This window comes from Euphorbia lathyris, chromosome 10 (assembly GCF_963576675.1).
Source record: "Euphorbia lathyris chromosome 10, ddEupLath1.1, whole genome shotgun sequence".
Classification (NCBI taxonomy): domain Eukaryota; kingdom Viridiplantae; phylum Streptophyta; class Magnoliopsida; order Malpighiales; family Euphorbiaceae; genus Euphorbia; species Euphorbia lathyris.
Window position 1 is genome coordinate 53,513,026 of NC_088919.1, and position 12,255 is coordinate 53,525,280.

Below are 12,255 nucleotides of genomic sequence, written 5' to 3' on the forward strand. Positions count from 1 at the left end.
TGTTTGCAGTTGACAGTAACGAGCACACGAACAAAAATTTAAGGGTTAAATTTTGAGGGCACAAAACTAGTGATCATTAACTAGAAAGCATAATTATCTATGTTTGAGAGTATTGAAGTAACCTTAGTACCTCTATGTACGAAGGATTACTACTTTTGCACCTTCCTCCTCCTGATCCTTACTTAGCTGAGTTGCCATTTGCCAAGCAGCCAAAGTAGACACTCGATCCACTAGAATCCCTGTTTCCCGAGCTATGTCTTGGCATCTTTCTATCTCTCCTTCCACAACTTTTCCAAATCTGAAACACACACGCATCTTTATGTTAACATGATTTTTACACAATAACCCAAAATCACCGCCCTTAAAGTAAATAGAATAGGGATTACTCACTTTCTCCTCTGGTTGCGCCCTACCAAATTAACAACTCCATCATCTACTTCATTTAAGCAATGGTCAGTGAGATGGAAGCCAAATTGCTTAAGTGTTAACTGGGTCAGCTAGTATGATACCAATTACCTTCCATGCCAGCCTGAGAAATCGAGCAATAACAGTAGTAGTAAGATAAATGGTCTGCAATGAATAACTAGATTGTATTCTCATTCAACAAAAATGCAGGAATTTAGATTGGCTAAGTAGATGGCAAGGGAAAATCGGAAGGAACAAAAAAATTTCCCAACAAATTAAAACTTTTTCTATCTGGGAAAGATGTTGAGGGGTAAACGAAAAAGCATTGTAGTTGCAAAAAGGGTAATCAAGTAAAGTTTTCTCATTCCATGAAAAACAATCACTCGCAATGCACAATGTATTGTGAAGAATTTTATTTAAGAATATTTTGAACTCTCATCAAGCCTAATTAGAACCATACCTTAGTATATCATATTGAGGAGGAACATTTAGGTTTTCGGGCTATTGGATTCTCACTAATGTTTGCGTTACTCAAGCCGACATTCTCGCTTCCGCTTCGTCCATCACCGCTCGCGCAGGTGCTTCCCTCTAAGGCAGAACACTCCCCTTTTAAGAATATTTTGAACTCACATCAAGCCCAGTGAGAACCATACCTTAGCCTAGTAGATTTTGCATGTGCCCCCTCCAAGTTCGAGAAAAAGCAGATGCCTCATGCAAAGTAAGAACAAAACTGAGAGCTGGTTAACAAGAATCAAAACTAACATGAGCTTGAAATAAATAATGCACAGAATAATACATGTTTTTGATGAAAGAGTTACGTAACAAGTGCAAGAAGTCAAAAGAAATTGACTAGAAAAAATACATTGCCACAAGGAGCATTATCGGTATGACCTTAATATCTTATTCAACAGACTGGAAAATATATTATTCAAATGACTTTATAAGATTTACTGGATGCTTAGTGGAACTCTATACTAGTGAATCAAATTCTTAACATAGAAAGAATCACATGATACTCAACCAAAAGGAAATGGAGAGATAGAGATGCACAATTCAACCATAAAACTGAACCAACTCCCCCTCTCCCAGATAGGAAACTCAGATTGTCAAACACCGAGCATGATTCATAATTTCAATGGTTAACACTCATACTCCCATCTCTGACATATATTACATTGAATACATGCAACATTTTTATTGTTTTAGATCCTTAAACCAAAAGTATGAACCAATAGCACGAATCAAGGATACAACCAAAAAGCATACATATATTAGGTACTTGTCGAGCAACATACTCAAGAAGTTGTTCTGCTGAAGTCATAGATGCACTATGGTCCATCAGAAGCCTTCTTGAATAAATAAATAAACAAGATAACCCCATTAACTATTGAATCTACATAACATAAGGATAGCAGGGCAAGTTCTTGATTAAATTTCAAATCCAATTAATCAGTCTATTAAAAGAAAAATAGGATTGTGAACTCAAAAATCTATGTATCCATGCACATGTGTACTACCACAAACATTGTTGCTGCTACTACTACACAGATTTTTCATTAAATATCATGACCCATCCATGAATCAAGTCTGCTTTGAAATTCTTTAAATTTGAACCTACCAACTTGCACCAAAAGCATTTACCACTTGTACTAGACATTGCAAATCATATGAATATATAATTCTAACCTCTAACAACAGATGAGGAAAAGATATAGTAAGGAACAATGAAACTTTAATACATCCAGGAACGAATTAAATATGGTTTACCATTACCTTGTTTCGACCAAGTGATTTGCATGTAGAAAGCAACCGGCCGGAAATAGTCAAAGAGAAGGGTGAGAGAGATGAGCACGAGGTGCGCGAAACCTAGTTAGGGATTTGGAATGAAAGAGCGGTTTATATATAAGCTGAAATTTCAGTCAAACTTATTGAGCGCCTTAAATTTGATATTAGTTTTCGTTGGCCGCGTAAGTGAAAATTTCATTGCCGCTTTTTCTGTTTTCCGCATACAATGACAGTCATTTATAACAAATATCATCTGATGATTAAGTAAATTTTGACTTAAACACTCGCTTTCTTGAGATGACAGAATTGTGTCATTGGAAGACCACATGTGAATTGAGCTGATTTACATTTACGCTTTTAGATGACAGAATTTTAATATACTGTCACGAAAAACAATAAGACGACACGAAAACAAATGTCTGTCATATATCTTGTATCATATGAAAAGGAAAATGACATAGTGCAAAAACACCTATAATATGCCAAATTCTCTCTAGACTTTATGCTTTGTTCATCATAATTTCCAGCTCTAACTTCACTTTCCAAGTTCCTTTTAGCCTCAATTAAGTTCTTTACCAACGCGTTTTTAAGTTCTTTATATTTGATTATCGATCTTTAGCCTACAAGTTAACAATTCCACCGCTCAAAGTTCACAAAAATCATTTTCTGTTCAGTTTTCACACTTTCTGACCAATCACTTTGCTTTCCCATTTATGACCTTGTTAAGCCCATTTTTGCTCTATTTTTATAGGCACTCATTCCTAACATCCTAAACTTAACTTTTTATACAATCTACCCTCGTGTTTGATTTTTATATTCCTGAATCTTTAAAGTTCGTTTCTGTTCCCAATTTTAGATGGAGTCATCCAAATCAGTCCAAAGTTAAATATGCGTTCCATTTTCCAATCGTTCAATACTGTTCGAATCAGAAACCTGAAGACAAACTCAATCTCCCTTTGTGTCGTACGCTCGAAGTGCTTGTATTGCCCATGGATCCAAAAGCCAAAATCAATTCAACGCCTCGACGAATTAGCGAACTGTGGCTCTGAGTTTGTCATTTGAATTTTTCATTTCATTTCTTTTATTGTAATTGTAATTATTGAGATTCAATTCATGCTTATGTTATTGATTTGTTTATATTCAATTTTGCAATTGGTTTAGCTATATGTTAATATAGAGAGTGATTCAATTGTAATTATTTTCTTGGAACATATGTATTCAAACTCTTTTTACATAAATAGAATACTCATTTTTCACCAAATCACGTGTCAATTTCGCACTTTTGTTTTCCCTTACTTACTCGTCCTTTACTTATTTGCAATAACCTAATACACAACCACTAGCAAAATTTCTATATCGACGCTGATACCATATAGAGAATAATAGAGAAGGATGCTGATTCTCATTGATCATGCGTGTATTTATACAGATTACAGGAAGAGAAAATGCCATAAGTTTTGTTATAAACAGAAGCTATAAACAAGGAAACTACTTCCTATAATATCTATAATATCTAAAAGATAAACATGAATAACAAATATATAAATAAGATATATATTGAAAACAAATCTAAGGCTTGACCATGGGTCAATCCTTATCAAGAAGTCCAAGAGGGATTTGTTTCAATCATTGCGTTCCTCGCCAATCATTTCAATTGAGACATATATAAATTACAGTTTTTTTTAAAAGAAATATTGTCACAGTTAGGTCTCTGTAATCTGTTGTAAATTCTCTCTTAATATCACTTACTTTCAGGGTTTTTATTTTTTGGACGTTGAAATACAACTTTAAAGCAATTTAAATCTCTTTTATATTCAAACTTTAGCTTATACGCTTTAAGCATTTATGCTTTAACAGAGTTTAACATCAACACCTTAACACACTTTGACGTTTGCGCTACTATTACCGCCTAAACGCTATTGTTGCATCTAGAAAGTCGGCTTTTGCATTTTTACGTATATTATATCTCGTTTAGCTTGTTTATTATTATTTATTTAAGTCTATATTTGGAATATTTATTTTGAGCACTGCCAAAGGATTCATTTGGCACAATAATTTATTAGATACCAATGAAACATATATTTTACATATCTCTAAATGGTAATTACAAATATATTTTACGTATTTTTTTTAATTTAATTTGACTAACACAAAATTTGGAGACTTAAACATAACCTTTAATTAATTAGTAAGCAATTTATGGAGTTTGGTCAGCAAAATTCAAGATTTAGATTGAACAAATGATGTGCTTAATACAACATATCTAATAAGCTTAAAATGATATTACAAGTTTCTTCATTTCATTCTAATCAAACGAAAAGATTACAACTTCTCAAACAAACTTGAAATTACAAACTAACTGAAATTGAAAGCTAACAAATATGAAAAACTGAAATTTTTATGCAAATGCTCTTGCATAAAATTACAACACAACATAACATTAATTAAGGCAGAAAAATTCTAATGTGGACCGAGACCAATAATTCACTCAGATGATGTGGCATTTCTGCTTGGAATTACAACACACATATGAAACTGTGTACATAATATTATTTATCCAATTCCTAGACTTGTTTCAGAGTTGGCTTTCTTCTGTTTCTTTCTCCACCCAAACCAAACTCTCAACGCAACAGAATGCCCTCATAATATGTTTATCTAAATCTACAATCCTCTTCATAATTTTATTTTTAAAATCATACGAACACACACCGATTTTATCATCCAAAACATTAATTATATCTCCATCCTTTGAAAACCCCAAAATTTCAGCATTTATCAAAATGCCAAGCTCCTTGACAGAATCTTGTTGATTTTTAATCGAGAATAATTTAGTCCAAGAGAACTCACCTTCATCATTTTTCTTTCTAGCATACAAAGAAAACTCGTTCTCCTCCCGAGAGTAAACTCCGACAGAAAGACACCCTTCAATAAGCTTCAAATTCGACCAATATACTCTAGTTTGGCAAAAATCAGCAACAGATTTTAACTCTGTCAGGGGTGCTCATGAGAAAACTGGCAATAGTCTTGCGTCTGGAGCTTGTGCTGATTTCCGAGGTTTTATCAGCTCAAGAGGTCTGATTGAGGTGGAATCCACGGGTCCCCAATTCACTTGGTCCAATGGGCGACAAGGGAGTGCGCACGTTGAATGCCGACTTGACAGGGCTTTAGTTACTGAAGCTTTCATAGATTCTTGGGACCGGGTCTCCTGCACTACTCTCCCAAGGTACCGATCTGATCACTCTCCCCTTGTTTTGCGTTGCTCCTCCGACACTCCTAGATGCTCAAGGTTCAGATTTCTCACTATGTGGACCACTCACCCTACAATTTGGGAGGTAATTTCCAAACATTGGACCGACTCACATTTGTCTCTCCCTCCTGCTCAATTGCTTGTTCATAAGTTGCGGTCACTTCGGCATGTGTTACGCGAATGGAATAAATTGGTGTTTGGGATATTAGAAAACAACATTGCAGCTGCTTTGTCTGATCTTGATCGGGCCCAAATGGATATATCGGCTGACGGGCCTTCTTTTGAGTGACAGCTGAGAGAGTCTATGGCTCACCAGGAGCTTGATCTTCAATTGCAGCGTCAGGAAATGCTCCTCCGGGACAAGAGCCGCAACAAATGGCTTGCAGTTGGAGATAGAAATTCAAAATTCTTTCACATAGCTGCTAAAATCCGAAAGGTACAGACTAACCTCTCTTCTTTGATTATTGACGGGCAGCCCTCATCGGATGAGGAGAGAATCTCGCAACATATTATTGATTATTATACCGATTTATTCAATGGATCTTCTGCACAGTTTGAGCAGGATCAGATTCATGATGTGGTTCCTAGCTTAGTTTCGGCTATTGATAACAAAATGTTAATCGCAACCCCGGGAAGGGAGGAAATACGGAAAGCCGTTTTTATTCTAAACAGAGACAGCGCTCCAGGGCCTGACGGGTTTGGTGGTCTCTTCTATCAGCACTTCTGGCCCATCATCGGTAATGATGTCTGTAACATGGTAACCAGTTTATTTAATACTGCGTACATTCTCCCAGGCTTGAATTCTAGCCTTATGACGCTACTGCCAAAGACCAATGGGGCGAATCAAATTTCTCAATTTCGTCCCATTGCCATGAGTAATTTTAATTACAAAATTATTTCCAAAATTCTGGCTGACCGTCTTGCACTCGTTGCTGCTAAGATTATTTCTCCTAATCAATTCGGCTTTGTACAAGGGCGTAGCATTCCTCAATGCATTGCAGCTGCTTCTAAGGGAGTTAATCTTCTTGCCAAAAAATGCTATGGGGTAACATGGCTTTGAAAATCGACATTAAGAAAGCATTCGACCCTCTGGATTGGGGTTTCCTGCTCTCAGTTATGGATTCTTTCGGTTTCTCTTCTCAATTTCAGAATTGGATTTCGGCTATTCTCTCCTCATCCAGAATTTGAATCATGGTAAATGGTTCTGCAAAGGGTTTTTTCAGTTGTTCTCGTGGGGTCCATCAGGGGGATCCCCTATCGCCTATTTTATTCGGCATCGCTGAAGATTTTTTTAGTAGATGGCTCTCCAAGATGGTGTATAATGGGATTTTCGTGCCAATGGCTTATTCTGGTCAGGTTAGCTTTCCATCGCACTTGCTCTACGCTGAAGATATTCTTCTCTTTGGGAAAGCCTCCAAACGGAATTTGCGAGCAATCCGTGATATTTTTCAGTTATACAGCCAGTTTTCGGGTCAAGTGGTTAGCTGGGAGAAATCTTCTATTTTCTTCGGTGCCTCTGTCACTCGTCGCAGGGCTACGGTTCTATCTACTATTGTGGGAATTCATGTGGCTGCCCCGCCATTTATATACCTTGGGATCCCGCTTTTTGTCGGGGCGCCGCGGCGCCGTTTTCTGAAGCCTCTTGCAGACAAGTTCATGGAAAAATTCAGTAATTGGAAAGGCACTTCTCTTTCCTTTGCTGGAAGGTTAACATTGATCAAATCGGCCTTATCTTGAGCTCTAATCCATTCGTTTTTACTGTATCGATGGCCGGCGTCTCTTCTACATACCATAAACAAGGCAATTAGAAATTTCCTCTGGACTGGTTGGTGGGACACGCAAAAGTTAGTCACTGTCTCTTGGGCGTCTTGTTGTAAAAGTGTGAGAGCTGGTGGCCTTGGCTTAAAAAATTTTGTTATTTTTAACCAAGCCTTGATGGGGAAATTCTGTTGGGAACTTTTGCAAGGCAGCTCTTTGGTTGTGGACTTACTAAGGCACCATTTGTTGACGGCTTCGGGGCAGCCTAAGACTCGAATCTCTAACTCTTCCATCTGGGTATCTTGTCGGCCAACTTATTCGACTATCAGGCAAAATTGCACTTGGTGGATTTGCGGCCATTCAAACCTCAATTTCTGGACTGACAGCTGGATTTCTCCCTCTGTGGCTGATCAATTAGAGATTTCTCCCCGGGTTCAAAATGGTTTGTTTAATTGTGTGGAAGAATTTCTTGTAGGGAATGACTGGCACAATCTGCACCGGCTTCCGGTTAACATCCAGAATACCATATACAGAATTTCGAGGGGGCTTGATGACTCGGATTTTTGTGTTTGGACGCCTTCTGACACGGGGCAGCTCTCTGTAAAGCTCTCTACAGCCATTTAACGCCTCAGGCTGCGACGGTTGACTGGGGAAAATTTCTTTGGGCAGCTTTCATCCCGCCTAGCCGCTCGGCTGCCTGTTGGAAGCTACTGCATCAGCGTATTGCTACACAAACATCTTTGCAGGTTCGGGGATTTCAGTTTGCTTCTCGCTGCGAGCTCTGTAAGTCTGATATTGAATCTGCTGAACATCTCTTCTTATTTTGTGATGTGGCTGCAAAACTTTGGGAGAGTATCGGGCATGTATTTGGCTTGGCCATTACTCCTACTGCCCCTTTCTCTGCTTTCTTTTTTGATCTGCAGCATCGCCGCCTCCCCCGCCTACAGTAAAAGTTATGGAGAACTGCAATCATCACCTGCCCTTGGCTGGTTTGGAAATCTCGCAACCATGCCGTGTTTGACGGAGAGCTCCCTTCAATCCAAATTATTATCTCTCAGCTCTGGACTCATATTCGTGAAGCTGGTCAGGTTGTCGTTGATTCTGTTCAGTACAGGCCACCTCCCGCCCCCGACTACACTATCAGATGGATTCGTCCTCCTACAGGTTGGATCAAAGTCAACACGGACGGCTCAGCAGCTGGGGCACCAGGCAACGCAGGGTCAAGTGCAATCTTTCGAATGGCAAGGGGCTTTGCAAGAGGCTGCTTTGCCTTTTCGATTGGTAACAGTTTTGCGCATATTGCTGAACTCCGGGCGATTACTTTCACGGTCGATATGGCTTGGGAGAAAGGCCGGCATCAGCTTTGGATCGAATCCGACTCCACCCTAGCAGTTACCTTGATGAAAGGAAGATCCTCTAGTGTCCCGTGAGTGGTTCGCCAAGAATGGCTAAAGTGTCTACACCAATGATCTCTTATGACGGTACAAATTACACATATTTACAGAGAAGGGAATCGTGCTGCTGACGCCCTTGCCCGTCACGGTGCTCTCTCCAATGAACTTGTTTGGTGGCTGGCTGCCCCAACTTTCTGTCAACCTTTTATTTTTGATGATCTTTGTAATATCACTCATTTTCGACATTTTTTATTCTTTTCCTCTTCCTTTTGTATTCTTATTCTTTTTTTAATATATCGGGGGTGTTCTGTTTCTTCGGGCGGGGGTGCCAACCTAGTTGGGATGTCCATTAGTAGTTTCCGATCACTACCCTGCTTTTATCCAAAAAAATAGCTATAAGGAGATCTGTATCCGCCAAGTGAACATGAGGAGGTTTCTTGAGACGGATCCATCCAGGGTCTCTAAACCGTTATCAAGGAGAAACCTCCGACATTAATGATACTAACAACTCCATTAATACTTAAACCATTGAGTATAACTAAAGTAACATCAAAACTCACATTCAAGGACAATAAATGGAATTAACGCGATCGTTACAGAATTGAATATAAATACTCCAGCTTCTTGGGATCAAAGGTACATACACATTATTCTAACCCTACTTTGTGCTTACTGTTATTCTCTCTAGAATTATTACTAAGGTGTTGTTTGATAAAACTCAAAATTAAGTGCTGAAAAAATAAGGATTGAATTTTAAGTACTGAATATTATAAGTGATGAAAATATTAAATGATTTAATTTTTTTAAAAATATTAGTTGATAATGTTTAACTTAAAATATTAAGTTAAATATTTTGACTTATGAAAATAAGTAGTTTTTAACTTAATTAACTAATTTAAGTGGTGGAGAAACAACCGTTATCAAATGCACTTAAATTAAATAAGTTCTTAACATTTTAATTTAAGCAATTAAGTGGTTTATCAAACAAGGCTTAAGCATCAGAGTGTCCCCGGACGAACCCAACGGCGCCTCACAGGAAAGAGCTCTTGTTGAAGATTTTTCACAAGTTATCAATTATAAAATCAACTTAAATACCAACAAACACCTCCCTTTATGAATAATTGTGTTCGTTCATGAACAGTTGTGTTCGTTTATGAATAGTCGTGTACGTTCGTGAACAGTCTTTTTAGTTCATGAATAATCGTGTTTGTTCATCAATAGCCGTATTCATTCGTGAGCAGACATGTCCATTCGAGTTTTATTTATACAGGATGGAGTTGTCGAATTTTAAAAGTTATTTGGAAAAATTATTCTCTAAAAAAATTCCTCTCTATGTATATTATATCGTTCTTATTTTCCTGCTCCGGTGATAACGAATCTACACACGGTAATAGTTCGCTTACGTAATCTATTGTATCCTGGTAGACGATCGTTAATAGCGAAGAATTATGTCTTAAGTGTTGGAGTAGAGGGGCTAAGATTATAATTTGTGAAGGACTAAATATTAATTTTTGAAGGACTATTTGGAATTTTCGGAATATATATTATAAGACACTTTGACACAATATTACATGAACAAAGACAAAGGACACACTCTTCTATAATTATACTCCATTCATTTATTCAATAGTCTTCCTAAATTAATTATTGTTTTTTTGTTTTTTTTTTTTTGCTAACCTACCATGCTTGTTCTTTTATTTTAGCCTATCATAATTTGACTATAAATTAAGTTTATTTAATATTTTAACATTAAGAAGACTGGTACAATAGACCTCCGATTTGTCTAGCTCTGTATTGAGTTTTCGGTTTTATTGTTTATATATTTTTTGTGTTTGTTTTATTTTTTGGTTTAATCACATCTAACATTCGGACACGACTATTCATGAACAAACATAGTCTCATAAAGAAACATGGTTGTTAGTATTTAAATTAATTTTATAATTTTATTCATTTTTTCCAACAATTGTTACTAGATAATTTGAGAACTTTCAAATTATCCTAGATTTTTCGTGTTTAGGGCTATCATTCTGTTATCTAGTCTATTATAGTTAAATTAGGGTGTTGTTAAACATAGCCTCAATTTCCCACCTCTAGCCCCGTGAAAGGACGAAAATACCCTTTGATGCTTTGAGGTGGGAAATGGGGGAAAATTTCCTCTTCCGACACGCGGACGTGAGGTAATCAAGCCTCACCACGTGGTGAGACGTGAGGTAATCACGCCTCACCACATGGTGAGGCGTGAGGTAATCACGTCCCACCACAGGGTGAGGCGTGAGGTAAGGGTGAGGCGTGAGGCTATCACGTCCACACCTACGGTGTGGACGTGATACCCTCACGTCTCACCTTGTGGTGAGGCGTGATTACCTCACGCCCCCGTGAATAATTCCCCGAAAAAATTGGTTGTTGATGATTGTGGTTAATCGAATTAAACCTTTTAGAAATAAGAATTACGGCATTTTAACTCGGATTACCCTTTAACAAATAAAATTTAACAACATAAACATTAAAATAAAAATTAATAAACATAAAAGAGTACATATAATATCAAAAGTGTTAAAATGTAATAAAAGACTACATATAATTACGGCATTTAGTTCGCCGACGCCACGCGTCCATAAACTCATTCATCTCCCTCTTAATGAGTGGAGCATCCTCGTCAGATCGGTGGGTAGCCGCTCATTGGGTGATACGCCACAACCAGCTCTGGTTCTCACTAGCTTTGGGACGTTTGTTGGTCCCTGAAATATAAAATTATACTTTAATTATACTAAAATTATACCTGAAATATAAAATTATACTATAATTATACTAAAACTATAAAATTATACTAAAACTATACTAAAATTATACTAAAACTATCAAATTATACTGAAACTATCAAATTATACTATAAAATTATACTAAAATTATACTAAAACTTAAAAATACCTGTACTTGCAAAGCGACCACCTCTGCGCTGGGTCGGCTGTCTGTCCTGGGTCGGCTGCTCATCGACATCCTCAACCTCGCCATCACCACCAGCTGCAGACTGTCAGAGTACCTGGGCTACCACCTCCAAGTAGTCCTCCACAGAATCACTATTAGGTTCTCGGTCATCAAAATCCGTCGCCCCCTCTGATCCACGGATATCAGGCTGATCCACAATCGGACCCATCCGCACCTGATCCGCAGCAGCCCCTCTCCGCCTACGACCAAATATATCAATACCATGCAGTCTCGTATGCCGTGGTGTATCCTCCCCGTCGTCCATATCTAGACAACGAGCAGATGACGGGATGGATTTCCCCCCAATAGTAAGCCGCTCCGTCTACAAAAATTACACTAAATTAATCTAAAAATTTAACATATAAATTATAATCAAATTAATAACAAAATTTCACATATAAATTATAATCAAATTATACTAAACATTTAACAATTTAATTTAAATGTAATTTTAATTTAAAAAAAAAATACCCATCGGAAATATGAACATCACGTCCGAACCACAGGCCAGACGTATGAACACCATGCCCGACCTATGGGACGGGCGTATGAACATCACGCCCGACCTATGGTTCGGGCATCTGGCTATCACACCCGCACCACTGGTCAGGCATGATGTTCATACGCCGGAACCACCGGTCGGACGTGATGTTCATACGCCCGACTCTGATTTCGGCGTGA